The sequence below is a fragment of the Macaca nemestrina genome, chromosome 5 (genome assembly GCF_043159975.1).
Source record: "Macaca nemestrina isolate mMacNem1 chromosome 5, mMacNem.hap1, whole genome shotgun sequence".
NCBI lineage: Eukaryota > Metazoa > Chordata > Mammalia > Primates > Cercopithecidae > Macaca > Macaca nemestrina.
The window spans coordinates 6604220-6630339 of record NC_092129.1 but is presented as its reverse complement, the minus strand read 5'-3'; the positions used below and the strand labels follow the sequence as shown (position 1 = coordinate 6630339).

Below are 26120 nucleotides of genomic sequence, written 5' to 3'. Positions count from 1 at the left end.
GTTACATTTTCCAACTATGATGATGCATTTTAGTGACTAATGAGTAGTTTAGATTTCTCTTTAGTTACATAATTTTGTTTCATTCGTTTAAGATCTTCATTTTTAAGTGCATTTGAGTTTTGGTTAATTGACATTTATTACAATAAGTATCCTATGTAACAATGTTATTCCTTTTCTATATGAAGACAATTTTGTTGGCTATTAGTAGTGCCACAGATGATAGCCTTTAGAGATATAAAATATATATGTAATTTTAAAAAAAATGTTCTTTACATTTACTGACCTTGGTACGTTTTTTGATACTCTATTTCTGTGTGTAAACCAAATTTCTTTCCAATATCATTTCCATTCAGTCTATAACATTTAGCATTTCTCGAGGGAAAAATATGTTTAAGATTATTGCTTTCAGGGTTTTTTTTTCCATGAGACATATCTTTATATCATTTTGAAATATATTTTACTGGACATTGGATTTTGTGTTGACAATATTTTTTTCAGCACTTTAAATATGTCCCATTGCTTTCTTACTTCCATTATTTCTGATAGAAATCAGCAGTTATCCTTAGTGTTGTCCTTTTGTACATAATATTTCTTACTTCTCTAACAGCTTTCATAATTTTTTTTATCTCTGGTTTTTAAATTTTAAATTTGGTGTCTCTCACAGGTTTTTTCTTCTTTATATTTAGCCTGCTTGTCATTATCTGAGTTCCTTAGTCAGTTTCCTTTTTTTCAGTGGATTTTGGGAAAATTTCCTATCATCCCTCAAAAATTACTCCGATCTCATTCTCTTCTTTCTTTAGGGCTCCAATTCCACATTTGATAGACATTTCATATTGAAGCTCAGATCTTGAATTCTCTGTTCCTTTTTAATATTTTTTTTCCTTTTGTGTTTAGTTTTGATTATTCCATTACTCTATCTACATTACTGATTGTTCTGTTTAATCTGTTTGCTGATAAGGCCATCAAAAAACCATTATTCATTTCTGAAACAATTTTTATTTTTAACATTCCTAATTTTTTATTAGTTTTCTATCTCTGCTGAAAATTCACAGCTGTTCAATCCTATTACCCACTTTTTCTATGGAGATCCTTTAACATATTAACCAAAGTTATTTTAAAATCCCTGTCTGAAAACTGTAACATCTAGGCCATCATTGCATCTGGATGTATTGACTAACTTACACCTTTGTGAACCACTACAGTTTCTTGCTTTTTTATTTCTTTTTTAACTTGTTGATTAAATACCAGGTGCTGTAAAATTTCAGCCAAAAAATAAATGTTTTCTTCTTAGCTGTGTCCCTGTCTTTCTCTTCCACCTGCTAAATCAAGATTAGCCTAAAGTTGCATCCTTACATATTTCTTACATATTTTTTGCTCAGCCAAAATGTTTCTCTCCACATCAGGAACTAAAACCTAAATGGAGTTGTAAACAGACTATAGCCTACTCTTGGGCCAATCACAGAGTTTTGGCCAATCAAAGGTGGCCAACTGTTCCAACTGTGTTCAAATAAGGCAAACGCCAAGCTATAACCAATCAAGATGTGTCTGTACCTCACTTTTGTTTTCTGTATGTCACTTTCTTTTTTTCTGTCCATAAATCTTCTTCCACCATGTGTCTGCATTGGAGTCTCTGAGTCTACTCTGGTTTGGGAAGCTGCCTGATTTTTTAATCATTCTTTGCTCAGTTAAACTCTTAAATTTAATTCAGCTGAATTTTTTCTTTTAATATACACATGCTCTGAAAAAAATCAAAGTCATGAGTCCAGTTCACCTCAGATGGCTTGTCACCATTTGGATTTTAGTTCATTAGGTTATACAGCTATCTCAGTAACTCGATGGGCTCACAAAACTATGATTTTTGGGTTATCTGGCCTGCTTTCCTTGTTGGAGTGAGAGTAAAAATCTCTTGTGAACTTTCATATTCAAGTGGGAGCAGAAGCCCCCATTCTGCCTTTAAATATAACAGTGGCAATGACCATTGCAAGCAGTTGTGAGGTGCAACAGTGCCGATGATCCAATTTCAGGAATATCCATGCAACACTAGGCTTTTAGGGTCAGCACAATGAAAAGCAGCAGTGGCAGCAGAAGAGGTCTCCAGCAGCCTCCCTGGCAAATGCTCACACCGGGGCTCTGTATTCAACCAGTGTGCCCACTTCTTCTTTCAGCCAGAGGAGTGTTAGCTGCTTCCCCTAGTTCCTATTCTCCACATTATAATACCTTCCCCCTGATTGGAGACTCACTATTACAATATTTGGCCCATATTGTTGTCTCAACATGTAATTCTGAGATTGGTTATGTGGGTTGACACTACTTGAAAATGACAATGACCTCATTGCCTGAGTAAAAGGAGATCTTGCTTGTTGGGGACATGCACTGACAAAATTATCATCTCATATTTTTGCTGCTGTTGTTGTTGTTGTCGTCGTCATCATTGTTGTTGTTGTTAGAGACAGGATCTCAGTTTGTTGCCCAGGCTGGAGTGCAATGGCATGATCATAGCTCAGTGCAGCCTCAAACCCCTGAGCTCAAGCAAACTTCCCACCTTAGCTTCCCAAGTAGCTAGGATTACAGGCATGCACACCACACTTGGGTTGCTCGCTCTTTCTTTCTTTCTTTCTCTCTCTCTCTTTCCTTCCTTCCTTCCTTCTCTTTTCTCTTTTTTCCTTTCTTCCTTTCTCTTTCTTTCCTTTCTTCTTTTTCTTTTTCTTTCTCTTTCTTTCTTTCCTTCCTTCCCTCTCTCTCCTTCCCTCCCTCCCACCCTTTCTTTTTCTCTTTCTTTTTCTTTTTCTCCCTTTTTTCCCTTCCCTCCTTCCTTCCTTCCTTCCTTCCTTCCTTCCTTTCTTCCTTTCTTCCTTTCTTCCTTTCTTCCTTTCTTCCTTCCTTTCTTTCTTTCTTTCTTTCTTTCTTTCTTTCTTTCTTTCTTTCTTTCTTTCTTTCTTTCTTTCTTTCTTTCTTTCTTTCTTTCTTTCTTTCTCTTTCTTCTTTCTTTCTTGTTTTTTTAGAGAATGTTTCCTGCTATGCTGCCAAGGCTTGTATCCAACTCCTGGGCTCAAGTTATCCTCCTCTCTTATCTTCCCAAAGCACTGGGATTACAGCTGTAAGCCACCATACCCAGACAAAATTCTCATTAAATCATCACCTATGGTTATCTGGGATGGAAGCATAATGATGGCCTAATAAAAGTTGCTACTTTGGGCCGTGATGGTAGGAATAATGAATATACGACTGTGGATATAGAGTTTCAGTTTTGCCAGATGAAAATGATTTGGAGATTGAATGCACAATGTGAATGTACCTAACACCAATGAACTGTACACTAAAATATGTTATACTAAAAGCATGGAAATTTTTATGTTAAGATTATTTTACCACAATTTAAAAAAAACCTGTGGAGTATGCTAGCTGATTCCAACTACTCTATTGACCAACAGAAAGAAAATAAAAATCTCAGAGCTTTAAACTTTCAGAGTGTCAACCTGAAATAATTTAAAGATTCAGAATCTTAATTTGAATAAGTTTATTCAAGAGGAAAGCTGGGAATGGCCACTGGGGAAACACAGACTCCAGGGACATGATGTCAGTGCTCTGAAGTTAAAAGTTAAGGTCTTGCTTATATTGGCATAAAACAAAGAAATTTAGCATCATCATAACATTTTATATACAAAGCTAGTTGATGAGTTAAAACAATATTGCACTTTGTTCTCTTTATCTTAATGCCTGTTTTCTTTTCCTTTCCAATTTAAAAGAGCATATTTAATATTGCATCTTAAACAATGTGATAATCATGAAGTATCTGTATGGGAAAGGTAAGAAGGAAGTTAATCTATAACCGTCTATAATAAAGACCAACAGTTAGGAGGGAAGGGGTTTTCCCTGGCCCCTCTAGTCATTTACAATGTCTTACAAAACAATGTAGGAAAAGAAAAACTCTAATCTAATCAGAGAAACAAAGGTTATATCTACCTAGGTTAGAGCTCCTGTCATGTCACTCAGGTTCCATAACTACACTTACCTTACAGGTAAGGCTGAAAATATTTTAGGGTTCCAACAGCTTCGATTTTTAATTACTTATTTTCACAAGATCAAGGTAAGATCAAAGAATAAGGAAATTTATCTGAGATGCCTAAATGTCTTATCATCAGGGCTTACATTGCTTGAAATCATGCCCAGACGTTAATATTGAAAGCTGCACAATTGTATTATTTTAAGTGCCAGTATATCCCAGTTTCTTATCTAAAAACTAGAGTATTGACTGTGTGAGAATGGAATATGAGCATTTGGATACACTTGAATGAATCTGAGAACCTTGCAAGTCCTCACCTTCCCCTAAGATTACCCTGCCCCTGTTGGGGGAGAGAGCTATCTAACTTAGTCTAAAGGGAATAGTGAGAGCTTCCAGAAAAGTGGAGACCAAGTGGTGTCATTTATCTGCCAGAAACAAGAGGGTGTCATTTATCATAATGGGCATTGGGGCAGGTACAACGATCAGAAGAAGACTTTGACCCAGGGATCCTTGACAGTGCAAAATCACTCCTGGCATGACCCAATGATGACACAGATGGTCACTTTACTGAACTAGTTCTTGATCTATGTCATCAGAAAAGCTGTAGGGCTGGGGAACCAAAACCTGACTTGAGTACAACATGAAGAGTTGCAGTCTCTTGCACACTGTAAACCAATAATAAAATTCTTAGTCCCCCAACCAAATGAAAATGGATCCCTCCTCTTGGTCAAGGGCATTCTAAAGTAAACTGAAACACGAGTTCAGGCCATGATGAAAATGTGTGGTTGGACATGCCTCATTATACCTTTCTCCTTTTGGAATTCAGGCATGGCTGATCAGTGTTAACATTAAAACAGAGACCTTAAGACTGACAAAGCAGATGGTATGTAGTAATAAGATACCAACATGACAAATAATAGGCCCCAAATATATTTCTTTGACATATTTTGAAATGTCCCTGCAAAGTTGTCTGTTGTGGGAAAAGTCAACATTTTGTAGAGAATCTCCCTCCTTTACCAGGCCTTTTTTTCTGATCCAGGAGAGAATTAACTAAATGTCTGGCACCTTGTTAAGTCTGATAAATAAAACATTTACAATCTATTCTCTCTGAAGCCTGCTACTTGGAAGCTTCATCTACATAATAAGAAAGTTGGTCTCCAACACCCCTTATCTTAACCCAGGGACCCCCTTCTATTGGTTCCAGGTCTTTATATAAATTTTCAATCAACTGACAATCAGACAATCTTTGAATCCAACTATGACCAGGAAGCTTTGATTTGCCCCACCTTTCTGGACCAAAAAAAATGTGCATCTTACTGATAAGGAGTTAAGAAGAAATTACTTAGGTAGAAATCCTCAGTAAGGTTTTCCTTTTAATGAAAAGCAGCCCCAAATCTTTTTCCTTTCTAACAAAGAGCTCCCTGGATCCCCAACTTGTCTATCGTAATTTCCTCCTTTCCTGTCTGCATCACAATATCTCCGATCCTCTCTGTGTCGGGATGTTTTACAGTTCGGGGACGTTACCTTGTTTGGCAAGATCAGAGAATGTTGTAGTAACCAGAGATCTAGATTAAGGGAAGGCATCTTTGTGATTTTCTAGGAACGGAGGGTACCCAAACCCCCAACACAGTGAATGTCACTCTCTGCCCTTGGTCTGCAGAGCGCAAGGCATTTCCAGGTCTCTCTCTGCCCTTGGTCTAAGAGCATATGGCATGCCAAGGTCACTCTGCCCTTGCTCTGGAGAGCGCATTGCATTTTGAGGTCAACAGCGCCACCTAGTGGACTAGCGATCCTCTCCATGAGGGACATTGTTGGTCCATTACCAAAACACCTAGCTTCCTAATTCTCTGCCCTTTTTGCACCTCTCTGCTAGAAACCAGGCTTCATGCTGCTTCTCTGAATGGGAAAATTCTGCCTTCAGCAATTAGGAGTAAAATACACTCCGAAGACAAATTTTAGTCTTGACACTGTAACATCAGCAGGAAAATGGTTACTTCATCCCAATATTCTTTTAGAGTACATATTCTGGCTTCAGTTAGAATGGTACTTAATAAAATAAGTGCATTCTATATCAGGAAGTTAAACAGAACCATTATCTAAGGGTAAATGCTTTAACACGAGCCATAATAGCAGGATATACAGTTCAATCTAGCATACCCCCTCCATTAAAGGGACCTTGTCAACTATTAATGTAGTTTTTTTGAGATCCATTTTTCAGGGAGCCACACAGGTCACACAAGTCCAGAAAGTCAATGGGAAATTACAGGCAGAGGACTAGGGTCACATGGGTGAGCTTGACTAATCCCAATTGCTTAGTTCCTCCGGTACCATGACTGGGAGTCATGCCTGCAACCACGGGTGGTACGTTCAACAAGGTGCCTGGACCCAGGAACTATGGAAGGAAAACAGCAGTGGGGATGCCCCCACTGTCTTCCCCTCTGCCCTGGATGGCACCAAAAGGAAAGAGACTAAAGGGATGACTTTTTTCCACTTCTCTTTCTAGAGGGGTAAGAGATCATCTTCAGCTTGCACACCTCTGGGGGGAATTCTGAAGCATAAGGACTCCTTTGACCCTGAAACTTTAAAGAAAACATGGCTCATTTGCTTTGGCACAAGGGCATAGCCTCCTTACTAGAACTTTGCAGGCATTACAAAATCAACCCACCTCTTTTCGTAGTCATATCAGCAGCCTAAAGAGAACGATTCTCCAAAATTAGAGAAGCAACTTCCAGGGGAACCATCAGAGGATCCCCCTTACTTGGGGCTCCCTCAAGTTTCCTTCTCGTTACAGGATCTTAGGCAAATAAAGGGAGACTTAGGCTTATTTTCTTATGACCCTGATAGGTACATAGAAGCTTTCCAAAATTTAAACAGGTGTTTGGCCTCTCATGAAGAGATGTTATGCTGCTTCTAAGCTAAACCCTAACAGCCGGTGAAAAACAGGCAGTTCCGCAGGCTGCAGAGAATTTCAGAGATGACGAATATGACTCCCATAATAGGCAAAAAGGGAAAAGAGAAAATAGAAAAGGTGAAGAAATAGGGGAAATACCATTGCCGATAGGAAGCAAAGTAGTACCTCTTGAGAACTCTAATTGGAACCCAGACTTTTCTATGGTATTTTTCCCTCTTCATGGTTTAAAATGGCTTCTGTCTTCTTTTATAAGGTTCTTCCAACCTGGAAAAAGTTAATTTTCCAAACCTTAAAATGCTTGACTTAGAGTTGAGTTGGGGGAAGGAAACCCAGAAGCCTGACATGCCGGCAAAATGGTAAAAATTTCTTACCAGTCAGGCCTTCATCTTCTCTCCCTGTGGAATCTGGTAAAAGGGATAACAAGGATCTATTAAGTTTTAGCTAATTCTCTATTAAGTTTTAATTAACGAAAAAGGATTTGTGAGGTTGGTCTTAAGCTGTAGCCAATCTGCTGTGCATTGTGTGACTTTCTGTATAGTTCTGTCAAAAGAAAGGGCACCATACGTTAGGATGCAGAGTCAGGACCCCATACGCCTGCTATTCAAACCAGCCCAACAAAATGGTCAGTAACAGACTTGGCTACAGGCCTCCACCTTGTTTCATGTCCTTGGGAATATGACCTGTAGCCATTGTTTTAGTCTCTGCCGTTTTAAAATGGTGGCTGTTTTTTGTGCTAAATCAGTTCCTGGGTGAGGACCACAAAAGTCAAATAAGCCAGTTTATCAATCTGAGTGGGGCCAGCTAATCCATCAAAGGCAGAGTTTACAAAATATCTTAAGCACTGATCTTGAGAGCAGTTAAGAGAGGGTTAAAATCTTGTAGCCTCCAGCTACATGAATCCCAAGCCATGGTTTCTCATCTTGTGACTAGTTTCTTGGACTGATCCCCAGGGAAGAGGGAAGTATGTCTTAGGATGGGGCTGTTATCTCCTTTGCTTTTTAATACAAACTTAAACCAGGCTCCTCCCAAAGTTGATCTGGTTTATGCCTGGGGATGGGAAAGGACAGCTTGGGGGCTGGAAACAAGATGAAGTTGGTTGAGTCTGATCTCTTTCACTGTCTCAGTCACGGTTTTGCAACGAGTTTCAAAAGCTGCTTATCACTCCTCTGAAAATACCTCATAAACTTGAGGTTAAATCATAACCTAATGAAGGGTTGTTGGTTTCACCGGTGAAGTTACTTTTTGTGATGTTTAAAAGCCAAAAATCTTAACTGCTTGGCATGGCTAACTTTGAGTATCAAAGGATTAAAAAAGGATTTTCCTAAAGAGTGTTTAGTGTAACTAAAAGTGGATATGCAAGTTATGTGTATATTTTTTAAAGGCCTTTATGCTTTTCTCTTCTTGGATCTTATTTTTCCGGAAAAAGATTTTTTTCTTTTTAGTTGACAGAATTATTTTTCTCCATTTTTTTTGTCCTGCCACTCTTAAGAGAGTGCCCTAAGATAACCCGTGGTAATCTGAGACTCCTCGGGAAAAAGAGAAGAGGGCCACAGGCCCCATTTTGGGAAAAGAAAACCCTCTGTTTTCCTTATAAAACTCCAGTAATTAAAAGCAGATAATTCCCTCTCAAAATCAAAGGTTCTTTTATGTTTTGCATTGTGTTAGCTGACAATTTTGAGTTTTGGGGGGTATCAAATTATTTCACATTATGAGATAACTTTGGTATGTAAAAACTAGGTAGGAAATATACTTAAAGGGATGGCTAATAGTAGTTATAAAGGGATGCCTAACTCTTTTCCATTTGAATCAGAGAATCATACTCTTGGTCACCTGAAAGATATGGTAACAATCCCTCCCAACTGAGAGATGAGACTCCCATGGGGCATGGGTTGATTACAAAATAAGCTGAATAGCTTTGGGTTGCCTTGCAATGAAATGCATAGTAGAAGCACTTCACTGTCTTCTGCCATAGTATCTCCCTTCTTTTGGGGATCCAAGATCCAGTATAAAATGACTCCTTTAATTTTGGAGATCTCCCATTGCCTTTACCTGTGTCTGCTTATTAGGCCCTAAAAATGCATGCTTTCCTGGCATGTTCCTCCAAGGGCTCCACCCTGAAGCCAGTAATCCAATTAATAAGCTGATAAATGAAAAATCTTAAAAGTGCTGAATCTACTGTCTGTGTCACTATATATGGTGCTGTGTGTAATGTCTCTAAAAACAGCTCTAATTTATTGGCTTAAAGAAAAATAAGTACTTTAATCAAATATTTTTTAGTTCATGTGACTTTAATCTTTAAGAAATAAAAATTGTCTTAAGGATTATTGGTATAATGCAAGTTTCCTCAAAATGCAAATAGGTGGTCTAAATCATACAACTTAGATACTAGGTTTGCTAAATTTTTCAAGGTTGTATCCTGCCTGCTTTACAAACAGGTAAGGCCTAGGACATGTAGAGTTAGAAGCTGGGAAGAGTCAGACCTTAGTACTTCTATCTAGGTCCTAGGCTCCACACCGGGTACATAATTAAAATCACTTACCAAACAGGTTTTTCACCAAAAGTGAAAGTTGCTAAGAGTTAACAGTGCAACATGTACATGAGATCACTAAACAGTTTTACCTGCAAGACGTATAAATACAATAAAATGTGTTTTTTTAGTAAAAGATTATAAGAAAGCAAGGAAATGTAAATTTTGCTTAGAGATGAGGGATTATCTTAAATTCGATAAGATCAAGTTAGAGGTTTAAGCAAGCAATAGAAAAATTGTAAAAATTAATCTTGAAAAAATGTGCAAACATTAACTGAATTCAAAAGGGAATTACACAGTCTTTCCATAAAATTGAACATTGAAATAAAAGCACAGCAAGGTTGTCATAAGAAGCTAATCTGCCCTTTAGCTAAAGGGTCTATAAAGGATTTTTAAACACTTCACCTCATCGTCAAATTGGTTAAGATTAGATGGAATTTTCTATGAGGTTTCATCAAAAGGTGGTCTATCATTAATAAACTTATGCAAGGGTAAAATTTGGCTTTGAACAGGGTTTTCATGTAACAGTAAAGGCTAGTGAAATATTTTTGCCTTTTGAGTCATCATTTTGGCAAAATAAATAATTTACAGCAATCTGGAATTCTATCTCATAACATTAAAGTGTTTTAAACCTCTAACATTTAACAGGAGTCCCCAAATCAAACTTCCTTCAAGTTTCAAAATTGTCTTTCCTGGTGCCTGACTTTCTGGATGGTTCAGAGGGCCCCTGAAACATGTAGAGAACATGTAAACAGGATTACTTGACATGCTTAGTTATATGAGATTGCCAAAATAATGTCCAATCTTCTTTAAGTTATATTTTGGCAAATTTTTTAATATATGTTCCAAAATTGTATGAGACTTATAAATTTCTAATGTCTAAGTATATGCTATTGATAACAATTAAGATTAAAGTTATTGTAAAACACAGAGATAACTAAACTTCCTTGTCAATCATGTTTTTAACTGTAACTACCCTGCAAATTTTGTCATTCACAGACAATTGTCTTGCTTCTTTCCTTCTCAAAAGATGGTTTATAATAAAGCTATAGGATTTTAACAGGTGTTCTCACATGTAGGTCTTTAATAGCTTTGAAGATTGTAACATTGGAATAGAGGGAAAAAATATGGAACTTATGAAGAACTGAAATATTCATGAATATCAAGCAAAACAAGAGGAGTTAACTAAATGGACTGCACTCAGAAAGGTAAAGAAACCTTTTTGACTTTTGCTTGGAACATTGCTGATTCTTGTTTTGTTTTTCCGAGTCAAGAAAGCTTATTTTGAACTATTTATGGCCTTTAATAATTGGGTAAGATACACTCCTGTGAACAAAATTTGGAGTATATTTGTTTCTCTCTGCCTGGTTCCTCTAGAATTTGAAAACTATCTGTGAGTACTCTTAACTTATGGCAATATAGTTGTTTGCATCAGTGCAATAATAATCCATTTTTCTTTTGCAACAGAACATAATTGGAAAAACTGGTTATTTTATCAAGCCTTTTACTGGAAGGGTATACTTCCCTTTAAGGAATCAATCTCAACTTGCAGAACTGATAAAAGCCCCATGGGGAGAACTGGCCTGATACCCTTGCCTATACAGATCTTGTACAAGGTTCCTGACTTGTAGTCAGTAAAGAATGTCACTTTCTAACATGTCCAGGAGTTCCAAGTTTATCTTGTGACCTTAAGAGGAGAGGATCACCCAACTCACAGGTATCTGAGGATACAAACCCATGGCTGGGCTCAGCTCTAAAAGGTCTTATCTAAGATTCTGTGTGGAACAGCATTCCATCAAAGCCAATCCAAAAGGCCTAAGTAGAAATAGTTATTCTTCCTGTAGTTTATGGAAATAATCAGGCCACCACTAAAGTTCATTCATAATTTGTTTTTATCAAAAATGAGGACTGGAGAGAGAAATTATGCTCCAAAGCTTATCACACATTTGTCATTAAATCCCAGTCTCATTAATTGTTTTTAAGCTTTTTGCCTACATTTTAGACTAACCTTGCTTATTCCTGTGAATCAAGTGGTGATCTCTTGCAGCTTTGAAAAAAACAAAAAGAGTTGGTTAATTTAAAAATCTGAATCAATATGCTAGTTCTGGGCAACCATCCTGCAAATTCTGCCAGGTAATGAAAGTGAGTAGGGTGCCCATTACCCTGAGATTTGTCCTTTTGGAAAAATAAAACCAAGGAACTTCATAGACCCCTAAAGGGAAACTCTCTATCTTGGCAAATGGAATTTTAGATGGAAATAATGTACTACAGCACCTTGCAGAAATTGCTGTAGTCACTCTCCTATTTGTAGTACAGATATACACAGTAGCACCTTCTAACTGAAATACTGGACAGAGAGTTTCCATTGCTGTAGTATTTTGCTTATTATCCTTATACCAGGGATAATAGTAACCCACAAAAAGGAAGCATGAAAAATTCACTGTCACTGAGACTGCTAGAATTTCTTATTGGGTTTGGTAATATATCACACCCTGGCCATACAAAGAAGGCTATAAAGGAGAAAGATTTTATATAACAAAGGATCTCATATAGTAAATACTTATCCTAAAGAGAATAGTTGGTTGTTTAAAAGACGGATGTTTAGAACAAGTCGGAATATTTAAGCATGGTGTAGACTATGGTTCATGGAAGTCATGAAAGCATTATAAGGATGGTAAATACTTGTGCTAAAAAGAATAGTTGGTTGTTTAAAAACAAGGATGTTTAGGACATGTCAGAAAGTTTAAGCATGTCTTAGATGGTATGTGAAAATCATGAAGAGATTAATAATTGCAGGAAAGATTTAGCCAAGGTTAACACTAAAGTTACTCTAGCCACCCAAATCCAATGCCACTTATCCTAAAAGGAATGTTACTTTTATATTAACATTTCAGCAACATCTGGTGGTGGCAAACCAGTGTTACAACCCATCAGAATGACTGATAGCAATCAAACTCCAAATGATGCTGCAGACAGAACCACTCATGGACATGCCTTTCTTCTGAGGACCCTAGATCAACCCCGGGAGGAGCCCTAGCTGTAGTTCCCACACAACACTCCTTTTCAGCAGGAAGTAGCCAGAAAGAGTCATCATCCAACATCCCCTAACAGCAGTTAGGGTTACCACTCCAGAGGAAGGGAATGATATAGGAGTTAAGAATAAGTTATAGGTAAGGCACAGTGGCTCATGTCTGTAATCCCAGCACTTTGGAAGGTTGAGGTGGGCAGATCACAAGGTCAGGAGTTCGAGACCAGCCTGACCAACATGGTGAAACCCCATCTCTACTAAAAATACAAAAATTAGCCAGGCGTGGTGGTGCACACCTGAAATCCCAGCTACTCAGGGGGCTGAGGAAGGAGAATTGCTTGAACCTGGGAGTTGGAGGTTGCAGTGAGCTGAGATCATGCCACTACACTCCAGCCTGGATGACAGAGTGAGACTCCATCTCAGAAAAAGAAGAAGTTACCTAGACAGATAATGAAGGTACAGAAGTCCTCCATAAGGTTTTTCTTTTAATGTAAAGCAGCCCCTAATTATTTTCCTTTCTAACAAAGAGCAACCTGTAAAATTGAGCTGCAGACATAGAGGCTGGCAGTTATGCCAATCATATTCAAAATGGCAGCCCCATCTTTCCTTCTCTGCCAGCCATGTGCACAGCAAGAAACAGACAAGATAGCTCCATCCAAGGGGAAAATCCATTTACATAATAAGATTAGGGTGGGGTGACCAGCTTTCCCCACGTGCTATTTAAATCTCACTCCTGATTAAACCAATCTGGGAGCCCTATGTAAATCAGACACTACCTCTTCAAGCTGACTGTAAAATCCAGTGCATCCACCACCAACTGGTCTTTCCTCTCAGGAGTCCTCTCTCTCTCACTACAGAAAGAGCAGTTTGCCTTTCTCTTTCTTTCTCTTTCTTTTGCCTATTAAACCTCCACGTCTAAGCTCCTGTGTGTGCCCATGTCCTAAATTTTCCTGGCATGAGATGACGATCCTTGGGTATTTACCCCAGACAATGTAGGTGCTCCATTACATGTATTGATTGATGTCTTAAGTCTCCTTAAAATGTAAAAAAATTCGAGCTGTAGCACAACCAACTTGGGCACACGTTCTCAGAATCTCCTAGAGCTGTTTCATGGGCCATGATCACTCACGTTTGGCTCAAAATAAATCTCTTCAAATATTATAGTTTGTTTTTGTCCAGAACACATCACAGGCCTGACATATCTTAAATAAAGATGATTCCAGCTTCACGTACGAAAAATCTTACTACACTACTCTAAGTATCCCTCATATATTTTCATCCATGCTGTTTCCAATTACCATGGTGAAATCACCTGCAAAAAGGGAAAAGAAAATAACTAGACATCTAGACATCCTGATACAAGCTCTAAGGTAATGCTCGGTCCCTGTGATGGTTAATATTAAGCGCTGACTTGATTGGATTGAAGAACGCAAAATAGTGTTTCTGGGTGTATCTGGGTGTTTACAGGTGTTGCCAGAAGAGATTGACATTTGAGTCTGTGGACTGGGAGAGGAACACCACCCTCAGGAAGACCCACCCACAGTGCGGGTGGGCACTATCTAATCGGCTGCCAATGTGGCTACAAAAAGCAGACAGAAGAAGGTAGAACTAGCTGACTTGCTGAGTCTTCTAGCCTTCATCTTTCTCCCATGCTGGACACTTCCTGCCCTCAAATATCAGACTTCAAGTTCTTCAGCTTTTGGACTCTTGGACTTACACCATTTGTTTGCCAGGGGTTCCTGGGCCTTCAGCCACAGATTGAAAGCTGCACTGTCGGCTTCCCTACTTTTGAGGTTTGGGACTCAGACTGGCTTCCTTGCTCCGCAGCTGATAGACAGCCTACCTGGAACTTCACCTTGCGATCGTGTGAGTCAATCAATTCTCCTTAACACACTCTCTTTCATAGATAAATCTAACCATCTACCCTATTAGTTCTGTCCTTTTAGAGAACACTGACTAATACAGTGCCCAAGACAGTTAATGGAAACCCAAATGTCAGTATGTCTCACTGGTCAGTGTGAGGGTTTAAGGAAGTCAGAAATGAGAGGTCAGATCCAAGTCCATCTCTCTCTCTCTCAGTGACGTTAATGGGTGGGTGATGGACCCACTGTGATTATATGACCAACTCTTAGAACAGAGTTAAAAAAAAGCTCCAAGAATTCCCATATGGGTTCCCTTATTTGTTGGATGAAGATTATCATAGTATAAAGAACAATGTAGAAGCCCCAGGAAATAACCCCACAAACCAAAAGAGTAACGCCAAAGCAATACCACATCCATGGGGATTTACAAGTATTTGTGTCACAGTGATATACTTGATAGTGAAAGAGGTTGTGATTTGTGTCACATCACCCTTTAGTTCACCAGTTAGATTTTCTTTTTTTCCAGAAAGTGATAAAATTTTGGGTAATCTTTGTGAGTTATTGTAAACTTCATTGGTGATGACTCCAACTGCAGCTATTTCCCGACCTGGGATATTTTTCCTTGCTCAAATCAATACAACTGAGAGTCCCTATATGTTACTGTTTAGTATAAAGTTTTTTTCTCTAAACCAACTAGTTATGTCTAGAAACCTTAATTTGCTTTCAGCTGGCAAGAGCAGTAGTATGCTTTCACTATCTTAACTGAGAGCTGTGTCATCTCCTGTGTTTTGTCATAATCTAATCTGCAGGAAATTGATTGTCTTGATACATCACAGAGTATCACACCAGTTCCCCGCATTAGGAATTTATGCTGATTGAACCTGGTGAGCAGGAAGAAGCTATAGCAATATACCAGGTGCCTTAGTAAAACCAATGTGAACCCAAGACATTGTAGCAGATCCTGAAAATATCATTCAAGTGCACATGCAGGCAACTCATCCTTCCATGGCACCTCCCTTGCTCATTCCTGCCTTCTCTCATACCTGAGAGAAGCTCCACATGCCAGTTGGTGAAGGAAGAGGAGACTCGTTCTGCTGCTGGAGCATTATGGCCCTGCGATGCATGGCACTGAAAGACAGAAGTTATGGGAAATCTACCAGATAGAAACACCTGACGATAACACATCAGATTGTCAACTTTGCCTGGACTGAAAGATGTCCAGAATTAATGTCTTGGTCAGTGTAGGCTGCTATAAGAAAAATAGCATACACTGGGAGGCTTATAAACAGCAAACATTTATTTCTCACAGTTCTGGAGTCTGGGAAGACCAGGATGAAGATATCAAAAGATTTGTTGTCTGGTGAGGGCCACTTCCTGTCTCTTGCTGTGTTCTCACATGGCAGAAAGAGGGCCATAGTGCTCTCTGGCACCTCTTTCGAAAGGGCAATAATCTCACTGGTGAGGATTCTACCCTCATGAGCTCATCACCTCCCAAAGGCCCCACCTCCTAATACCATCACCTTTGGGGTGAGGATTTTACCATAGGGACTATGGGAGCACAAACATTCATAATGAATATAACATTTTGGCCAAGTAGACAGAAATGGGAAAGATGGAAAATGGGTGACCAGAAATTCTGGGAAAACACCTCTAGGTGGACCCCCTTAGAATGGGGGTAGCGTGTGAAGATCTTTGTGTGGACATTCTCCATAAGAGTGCCTCTGAAGAGAAGGCTCTCAGAAATCAGGTGGAGGAAGTGATTATCTGTGAATCTCACTCATTTCCTTATCCACCCTGGTATTTTCTGAGCTTTATGTAAAAAGAAAAAAAAAATGGCCATGGTAGCAGGAAAAGAAGCTATTCAGGGCCTTCTATGGAGAAGTCCTTGGGGACTTCTCCTCCGCAAGGTGTATCTGGTTAGAGACGCCACCTGTTGCCAAACCTGAAAGAGCAAAGACCCTCTGAGACCCCCAGTATGGCATCATTGCTGGGAGGAGCAGCCAGCCACCTGTGGCAAATTGACTATGTTTGAATCCTTCCATTCCAATATTTTGCCTTACCAGAGCACAGATGCTTTGAATGCTTAGAATGGGGTTCTGTCCCAATAAACCTATCCCATGTTGAAAATATCCTAAGTCAAAATGTCAAAAAGCATATCAAAAATGCTTTAATATGCCTAGCCTACTGAACAGCATAGCTTAGCCTTGCCTGCCTTAAACATGCTCACAACACTTACATTAGCCACAGTTGGGCACACTCATATAACACAAAACCTGTTTTGTAATGAAGTGCTGACTATCTCACGTAACTCATTGAATATTCTATCGAAAAAGAAAAACAGAAGAGTTGTATGGGTACTCAAAGTGCAGTTTCTACCAAATGTGTATCACTTTCGCACCATTATGAAGTCAAAAAAATCCTAAACTGAACCATCGTAAACTGGGGACCATCTGTACGCATGTAATCTAGATGTGAATGCGCCTTCCCTGCCCACGGTTCTTCTGCCAGCACCACCATCTCAGGCCTGCAGAGTGCTATGGTCACAGGCAAGGTTTTCCACAGTACACTACTTCTACAAAGAACATTTTTTTTTTCCAGCAAAGTAGTGCTACAGTAGGCTCACACCGATGTAATTCACTGACTTTGCCACCTCCAGAAGCTGCCTGCCTCATAGAAGTTTGAAACAGCCTATGAAAGACTCATGTAATGAACCAGCTGGAGACAACGTCATGGAAGTCTGAAATGTACTTAAAAAGTGATACAGTTCTTTCAACCAGCAACTCATATCTGGTGCTGTATTAATTTCCATTGCAGCATTGTGAATTACTACAAACTTGGCAAAAGAAAACAACACTTATTTATTATCTTGGTTTCTGTGGGTGATAATTCTGGGCATGACTTAACTGAATCTTCTGCTTAGAGTTGCAAAGGGCTGTAGGCACAGTATGGGCTGGGGCTGAGGGCTCATCTGAAACTTGGGGTTCTCACTGTCCCAAGCTCACTTGGTTTGTTCACTTCTTTGCATCAGTAGAACTCAAGGTTACTTCTTTCTTCCAGGCCAGCAGGAGATAGCATCTCTGCCTTACAGACCCTCTAATAACGGCTCACCTGCTAAGGCCAGGCCCACCCACAGGCTTTTGATTTACTCAAAATCTTTGATTAGGGACCTTAATTATGTTAAAGTCCCTTCACCTTTGGCATACAATGTGACCTAACTGTGAATGTGACATCTACCATATTCACAGGCCCCACTCTGCTCTCAGTTGGTGGGGCAAAGGCCGGTAGCAGCCATCTTAGAATTCTGGCTAACACAAGTGTTGTCTCTAAACCACCTAGAATACAGGATCTGGAGGGTTTAGAAGTTCCAGTTCCCTAGGGAGAAATGTAATGCTGATAGGAGTGCTGGCACATAGGTTTCTGCAGAGGCCTTGATTTCTACAGCAGCCATGGGAGAACCAGCACAGTACAAGGTCATGAGTAATCATTTCATTCATAGTATACATTATTTTTCTTTCTCCTTTGTCCCTCCATATTTTGTAACTCTTCTGTAATTGATGTCCTGCATTAAATATCCTTCTGTTCAATATACCTAATGTGACTTTTGTTTATCTGCCTGAACACTGACTAATAAAAGTAATGATTTGTTCATAATATGATTCCAGTAAATTTCAGCCTGTTCTCACTCAAGTGAGTGGGATTTATAGATGTTTTTAGATGATAAGTTTCTTCATATTATACACCCAAAATGTTATGTAGATTTGTGAGAACCATTAGTAGGGGTGATTATCGAATTCTACCAAAGTTGCACATAGGTTCTTCAAGTCACTATGAGAATTGCACCAAACATATTCCAGCATAGATCTTTATGTAAGATTGAACTTTTTAACTAGCAGTGAACTGCAGAAGAATAAAAACTAGGACCCAAGAGCATAATGAAGTTAGAATTAACAAAGAGGTTTGAATGCTTGAAACAAAAATTACCTGGCAAGTTTATTTTTCACATCAAAGATAAAATTTGTGCTAGGTATTTACAGATACATATTCACATATGTCCCTTTATATTTCTGTATTCTTGCTAATTACATAATTTTGCTTATCCTTGCACAAATTACATGCAAGGATATTTTTCCAATATGCTCCATATTCTCTAGTGCCTTGGGTGGGTCATGTCTACCCTAAAAAGCAACGTGAGTAGGCCTCCAAGACAGTACTAGCTATCATGAAACTTTTATAATCATATATCATGTATTCTATGAAGCACATTTATTTTACAGTATGAAGAAAGATCTTGATAACTAAGCTTCTGCTCAACCTGAAACTAAACGATCAGAAATCCAAAATTAGTGGATTTCATGCTACTGTTTATGTAGTTTTGAGTATATCTGGTTTTCGTTTCTGTGTCTTTAAGACCTTATTCTTTTTAGAACAGGTTGCAGGTTCACAGAAAAATTAAGAGGAAGGCACAAGTATTTCCCATCTACTCCCTTCCCTCACACATGCACAAGCTCCCCCCACTATCCACATCTCCTGCCACAGTGGTGCACGCGTTGCAGTCAATGAGTGCGTATCACTTGACACATCCAAAGTCGATTGTGCACACCGGGGCTGACTCTTGGTGTTGTACATCCTGCGGGTTTACACAGATGCATAATGACATGTGTCCACACTGTAGTATCCTACAGAAGAGTTTCGCTGCCCTAAAAATCCTCTGTGATCCACCTGTAGTACATCAATTTTCATTTAAATAAAAGACATTTTCCTACAATAATTTAGGTTGAGAATGGATGTATCATAGCATTCTGGGAGCCCACAAAGGAAGAAGTAACTGACAATTGGTAATGGAATTAAACCAGTAGATTGCTTTTGAGATGGTGCTGGTTGTCTCACATTTGGTGCAGCATTGCCACCTCTGACCGAAATTGCTGCTCTCCGACCCCATCTCTAAGCATTTGCTTCTCTAACTTTCTCATAAGAAAAATAGTAGCCCTGATGTAGCAAAACAGTTCCCTTTTCTTGGTTCTTCACTACAAGGAATATCATGTCATATTTAAAAGGGTCACATGTTCCAGATTATCTCAAAAACAATGAACTCTACCTAAAAGAGTGAGTTGGGGAGGAAATTGGGCAAAGCAAGTAATGTAGGTCTTTGGAAATGAGCTCAAGAGACAAGAAAATAGGAGACTTCAATGCTATGGGGAGGGGGGCTAACCAGCCTCTGTTCAGGTTTTTTCTCTCTCTCCTCTGAAAATTCCACTGACATTTTCTCCTGGATTTTCTTATTCAGAGGAATCAAAGAAGCAACATTTCCTCCTACAGATATGTTGTCACGATGTGCAGCTCCCACCCAGCAGATACCCAAAGACAACATTTGGGATCAGGAACCAGTCATGGCAGCAAACATGAATGAAGCCAGAGCCAAAAAAAGGTACGAGGACTGAGTGCCATCTGGAGGTGGCTATGACTTTCCTAGACGAAAGCACTATTTATGAGGCAAATCCATTTTTGCCACATCTTCTCAAGGGACACTTACTTCGAATAAAGTGGTCGTGGTTACCCTGGAGAGATGCAAATTTATGATTAAAAACCCAAACCTCTTCTTACATGTTTAGGAATTTTCCAAGTTATTGAGAATGAGTAACACCAGCATAGAGTCCCTCCTTGCGCTGTCCAAGCATCCACTGGGATATCTATATGCACAAAGACGTCTGTTTCCTGCACTTTCATTCCTAACTGGCTCCTAGGGTGGTCCCTGACGTTGTTGTGGGCCTGTAGGCCTCTACACTAACCAACCTAAATGCCTGATCCTGCCAGCTGGATGCTGAAGTCTGCTGGCATATGGGCAGTGTTAAAATGGTTAAATCTCTTCCAGGGCTTAGAGGAATTCAGACCACCGGAGCTCCATCAATTAAAAACTGATAACACTCATTCTACTTGGGCCTCCTCCAGCACAGCATTCTGTTCTGCCCCATCTCCAGTTGGTTTGACTTGGTACATTTCCTAAACACAAGGGCCAGGTGTCCAGCACTGCCAAGCTGAATGTCATTTCCATTTTGGATGGAAATTAGCAATTCAAATTTAATTCCACTTTAAATCTTTCAGAATCATTTATAAAGATAACCTGATTTTCAGCAAAGCTAGATGCTTCTGACAAGAGTTCCCTGCTTCTTGTAGACATTCAATAAATGATGATTGATTTTTTTGAAAATCATCAATTCTTTCTACTAGTGATGGTTTGATGATCAATTTTAAGCCTAACTGGAGAATATACCAATTTTATTAGGCTGAGTAGAATATTACCAAGATGATTCAAGTAAAGAAGAAATCAATTACCACAAGGCACAATTTCTCAAGACCCAAATCATGTCAAGCTAGAGATATTCATTTTATACTGTTGATGTCAATAAGCCTCTCTATGTGTGTTTAGTAATCCTATGCACAGATTGATCTTCTAACATTGTCTTCCAAGGTCCAAGAAGAGAAAGTTCAAGCTTTTGGAAACTGTGTAGCTATTATGAGCTTTAATTTGAAAGCAGAACCTCCATCTTTACTATCACTAGGAATTTTTGAATTTAAATGGGTTACAATACCAAACCAGTGTATTGACCATTTTTGTTCCAAGACTCAAATCAATAAACTCTCTAAATATAATAGTTTCAATATTGGAACTACTCAATCATTCACTCACAGAAATCAGGATGCATGTAATAACAGTCCAGAGCAGCTTAAAAGATAATTAAATCACCACTGTTCATCTTCCTGAGGACTGCCTGCAAAGACGACAGAAATAAATAAAAGGTTGAAGGCAAACTCCAAACTTACTTAGCACGACATTCTATCTTTTTGTAGAATCCCAATGGAAATAAATACAGTACAATCCACGATGATGCTCTAACGTTTTCTCTTCCTTTTACTCTGATAATACTGACTGTGGTTAATGGAAAAATAGGATTAATGGAACACGTTTTAAATGCATGCACACATTTTAATTCTCACACAAGAGTGCTACAGTGCATAAATCCAGGCAGTGCCACTCACCTTGTAGTGTGTCTGAATAATATGTCCTGGTGTTGCGCAGCACACAGCCCCCTTAATATTTTTATAAGGAAGTAAAAGAGAAAGAAATCAACCTACAACCAAATTGCTATAGTATAACAAGATTTTCTTGAATTATCTGAATTTTTATTTAGAAAATAAATGGGTTTCCTAAGCATTTTTAACAAATTAAAACATTTCCATTATATTCAAGGTAAAACATCAACGGGTCTTCAATCACATTTATCAGTTCCTATGGCTAAAAATATTTAACAACAGAACTTTGAAAATTACTACTTACTAATAACTCTCAGCTCAGAGGAAAAAATATTTTAAAAATGTAACTCACAGCCTGGTCTTCTAGTCTGAATGTAAAATATTTAGGGATAAAGTAAGAGTGTTTAGATACTTTACAATTCTATTAGTTTTCTTTTGTTAATGTAAACTAAAGATAGATGACATTTAAAAATTTTTAAATACAAGAATAATATTGTCTTAGAAAATCGTATTAAATATTTAGAAATTAACACAAATATATCAGTTTGACCTATAGTTTAAAATATTGGTGGTTTAATATATATATGCTTTTTATTCTACCCATTATAATAAATACCTCTTTCCCAGTACCCCTTTCCCTGTAATATGTTTATTTTACATGAAAAAGTTGACATAGGATTCATTTCATTATATAATCTTGGCTCACTAAAGTAATGGAGAGCCTTATTAATACTAAATATTTTCTTATTAATATACTAAATTCAGAAAAGTCTGATCTTTCATGTAAGTAGTTTGGAAATCTAGTAAAAAACCGAACAAACTGAAAAATCAAGAATGCTTCTTACTGTCAGAGAAACAAGGCCACAGGGCAAACCACTGCCCCACATTGGAGAGACCTACAGGTAGATGAGAAAATGACAACGGACCAGAGCAGAACCCCCACAAAACCAGTGGCAGGGTGGGGAAACCTGAATGGACACTGGCACGTGGCTGCAGGCGCAGTGTGAACAAGTCTGAGAGTGAAAAACACCAGGGGGACCCAGTCATTCAGGGATCCCACACTTTTGTGAGTCTTAGCTCCAGGAGCTCTGCCAAGTTTTCACAGTGAGGATCACATAAGAAAAAATCTTCTTATGCTGCTGGCAGGGGTAGGGGGACAGAAATCACTTGAAATATACTAGAGCACCCAGTTCTTCCTAGCAGGAGAAACCACATAACCAGAGCCCAACCTACTGGATTTTTCATATCTGGGAGAATGGAAGTACCTAATTTCAGCCCACGCTAGCCATCCTGTCCCATTTAAGGGAGGCAAAGTTCATAGTGCAGAGGCCCAATCTTGCTAAAACGCTATGACCTACTCACAGAGCTTTACAGTCCTGACCCACCACCACACAGCTACAGGCCTGCAGTTTTTTAAAAATCCATTATATCATGTACACTTATCAGAAAATATGGCAAAGCATACCAAAATGAGAAAAACACAGGTTGAAGAGACAGAGCAAACATCTGAACCAGACCCAAATATCAAAGGGATTTTGGAATTTTCAAACTGGGAACTTAAAACAACTATGAATAATCTGTCAAGGGCTCTAATGGACAATTTAGACAGCATGCAAGAACAAATGCATCATGTTATCAAGGGCATGGAAATTCTAAGAAAGAGTCAAAAGGAAACACCAGAGAGAAACACAGAAACAGAAACGAAGAATGTTTTTGATAGGGTCATTAGTAGACCAGCCATGGATGAAGAAAGAATTTTGCACTTGGGTATACGGCATCAGAAACTTCCAAAATTGAAAAGCAAAGAGAAAGGAAGGACTGAAACAAAAGGGCTGAATATCCGGCAAGTATGGGACGACTGTGAAAGGTTTAACTATGTGTAATGGGAACACTAGAAGGGATAGAAATAGAGAAAGGAATAGAAGAAATATTTGAAGCAATAACTGAGAATTTAATTCAAGTTACTCTCAAACAGCAGACCTCAGATGGTAAGCTCAGAGAGTGCCAGGCAGGATAAATGCCGCCCCCCCAAAAAAAGCCACATCAAGACACGGTAGTCAGAACGCTGGGAGGCTGAGGCGGGGGGATCGCTTGAGGTCAGGAGTTGGCAACATGGCAAAAACCCGTCTCTACTAAAAATACAAACGTTAGCCGGGCGTGACGGCACACGCTTGTAATACTAGGCCACTTGGGAGGCTGAGACAGGAGAATTCCTTGAACCCAGGAGGCGTAGGTTGCAGTGAGCCGAGATCGCATCATTGCACTCCAGCCTGGGCGACAGAGTGAGACTCCTTCTCAAAAGAAAAAAAATAAAAAAATACACTTCAGTCAAACTTCAGAAAATAAAAGGTAAAGAAAAAATACTGAAAAACACAGGGAAAAAATACTTTAGCCTCTAGAGGAGCAAAGACGAGAATTACATACAACCAACTTTTCCACAGACACCATGCAGCAAGAAGACAGCGAAGCGAAATATTTAAAGTGTCAGAGAAAAATAACACCAAGGTAGAATTCTGTACCCTACACATTATCCTCCAAAAGCGAAGAAGAAATAAAGACTTCCCAGAGAAGCAAAAATTTAGGGAAGATTTTGCCAGCAAACCTGCCTTACAAGAATAGTTAAAAGAAATTATTCACGGAGAAGGAAAATGATATAGGTCCCGTGAGAAACAAACTCACCCATCCAAACCCAAAGAATACGCTCGGAGACACAGAGAACAGCAGAAGCGAGACTTCAATGGCAGTCTTACAAACGGTTTCAACAAGGAATTTCTGCCTTAGTGCACAAGTTCCTCCCCCAGTTCCTCATTGGCTGAATACTATGGGGTTACCGTCTTCCTGGACGTTGTCTATTGGTAGTTGGGTTAAGGCTTAAAGTATGTTCTTTAGGGTGTTTTTGCTGCACTTTATTGCAGCCCATAATGCATTGTGACTGTCTCAGGACTCTTTAAACATTTGCCTTATGGCCCTAATGGCTGCACTTAGCTGATAAGTAAGGGTGCAATTATCTATGTTGCAAGCTAGCCTAAACTAAATTCTTTCCTGGGGTGGGGAAGGGGTACTTAAGGGGGGTGAAGCCAACCGATAGGCGCCTGGCTGCTGGGTGACAGGGAAAGCAGGAACAAGGGAGGAGGTGGCTCATGGCCCAGTACATTCTGCTTCTTTATTTCTTTATTTCCATGACACCTGCTTAAACTTACTCTAAAGCACTTAGAATTGAAAATGGACAACCACATATAGGTTATTCTCTACAATTCCCTCCTCTTTGGTTTTTTCCCTTCTTGGTCTTATTTTCACTTAAATTATTTTGTTTTTTAAACTGTTCCAGAAGTTTACTTTCTTTTTCATAGGAGGAGGAGTTTAATTTAGTTTCTAATAATAGTAGGTTATTTTGTTGGGTCGTTAGGGGAATTTGTTTACTGATAGCTGTTTTAATTAACTTTAGTGTTAATCCCCTCACTCAGGGAATGATACAACATCCTATGGCTGTTAAGACCCCTGTCACAGTTACAAGCGATGTAAGGAATGAAGCTACCATTCCTTTCCACTTTTTAAACCAACCTTTTAGCCAATCAGTAAAAGTGATATTTATTCCTGCATTTTTTTTGCCATCTTATTGGCCAGACTTGTTAGTTCTTGTAGTGCCTTTGTAATGGTTTCATCTGGGGCAGTATTGTTGGGAATGAATGTACAACATACACTACCTTTTACTGCTAATACAATATTCAGTGCAATTTTGTTTTCCCACGGCATTTGTCTGGTGGCATTTAGTTGGCTGGCTATACCCTGAAGGGCATCTTGAGTGTAATTGTTGAATCTTTTCTGATCGTAATAGATGTAATTGATCCAGTTTATATTTTTGTTAATAGTCGACCACCAGAAGATTGCTGACTTAAATCCAGCGGGTATTTGGTTTTGAGCCTTAAATGTGTTAGGGATTCTCCTAGGGACGGCTATGGAATCAGTATATACATTGGGGTTAAAAGAACTTGTTAGATTTCTTTGGTCTCAATGACCATGTGTGTTTTTAGGCATCCTACTACGGAATGTCAAGGTGAAGGGAATAGCCAATTGCACTAAAGCACAAGTTCCGGTTCAATTGGACGATAACAAGTTAACAGAGGTTCCATGTCCCACAGTACTCCCAGACATCTGCCTCAGGGTATATGAAGAGCAGAGTAGTTGCCACAGTCTGGCTTACCGGTGACATTTAGGACGTGGGTGCAGGTTGAAAGCTCCCCCATGGGTTCATTGAAACCCCCCCCGCCCCCCGTTTTGAGACAAGAGGAGTGATTTATATTCCCTACAGAGAATGAGAGGACTTAAACGGGAGAGCCTGACTGATAGGTGCCTGGCCACTGAGTGAAAGAGAAAGCAGAAAGGCAGGGTGGTGGCTCATAGCTCAGTACATTCTGCTTCTTTATTTCTTTATTTCCATGAAGCCTGCTTAAACTTATACTAAAGCACTTATTATTGAAAATGGACCACCACATATAGGTTATTCTCTACATTCATAAACTCAGATTTAAAGAAAAAGAAGCATTGAAGAAGATGTAAGTGAAGGTAAATAAAAATGTTTGTTATTCTTAATTTATTTAACAGATAACAGATTGTTAAAAAAATGGCAAGGAAACATTCAATTATGTGTGCTCGTGTGTGTGTGTGTTTGCTTATACATAACTGAATGGGCAGCAATAATACAAAAGGCAAAAGGAAGACATTAATATCATTTTGCTACTAAAAGATGGTGCACTACCCAT

The 26120-nt window shown here is 39.0% G+C and overlaps 2 long non-coding RNA genes across 4 annotated transcripts in view; one reads left to right on the top strand and one right to left on the bottom strand.

Moving 5' to 3' along the window:
- Window positions 1–17337, top strand: part of LOC105487537 (uncharacterized) — a 131450-nt gene extending 114113 nt beyond the window's left edge. For both annotated transcript variants that reach the window (XR_011623252.1, XR_011623251.1), the window contains 3 exons: window positions 10521–10649; window positions 13937–14335; window positions 15141–17337. This is a non-coding gene — a long non-coding RNA (uncharacterized lncRNA). The remainder of the gene's footprint in view (window positions 1–10520; window positions 10650–13936; window positions 14336–15140) is intronic.
- The window catches only part of LOC105487536 (uncharacterized), a 58363-nt gene extending 34201 nt beyond the window's left edge, over window positions 1–24162 (bottom strand). Inside the window, exons 1-3 of one of the 2 annotated variants that reach the window (XR_011623254.1) lie at window positions 24040–24162; window positions 21367–21417; window positions 21017–21098 (exon numbers count right to left, since the gene is read on the bottom strand). This is a non-coding gene — a long non-coding RNA (uncharacterized lncRNA). The remainder of the gene's footprint in view (window positions 1–21016; window positions 21099–21366; window positions 21418–24039) is intronic. The other variant, XR_011623253.1, reaches the window with a different exon arrangement.
- Between the last annotated feature and the right edge of the window lie 1958 nt (window positions 24163–26120).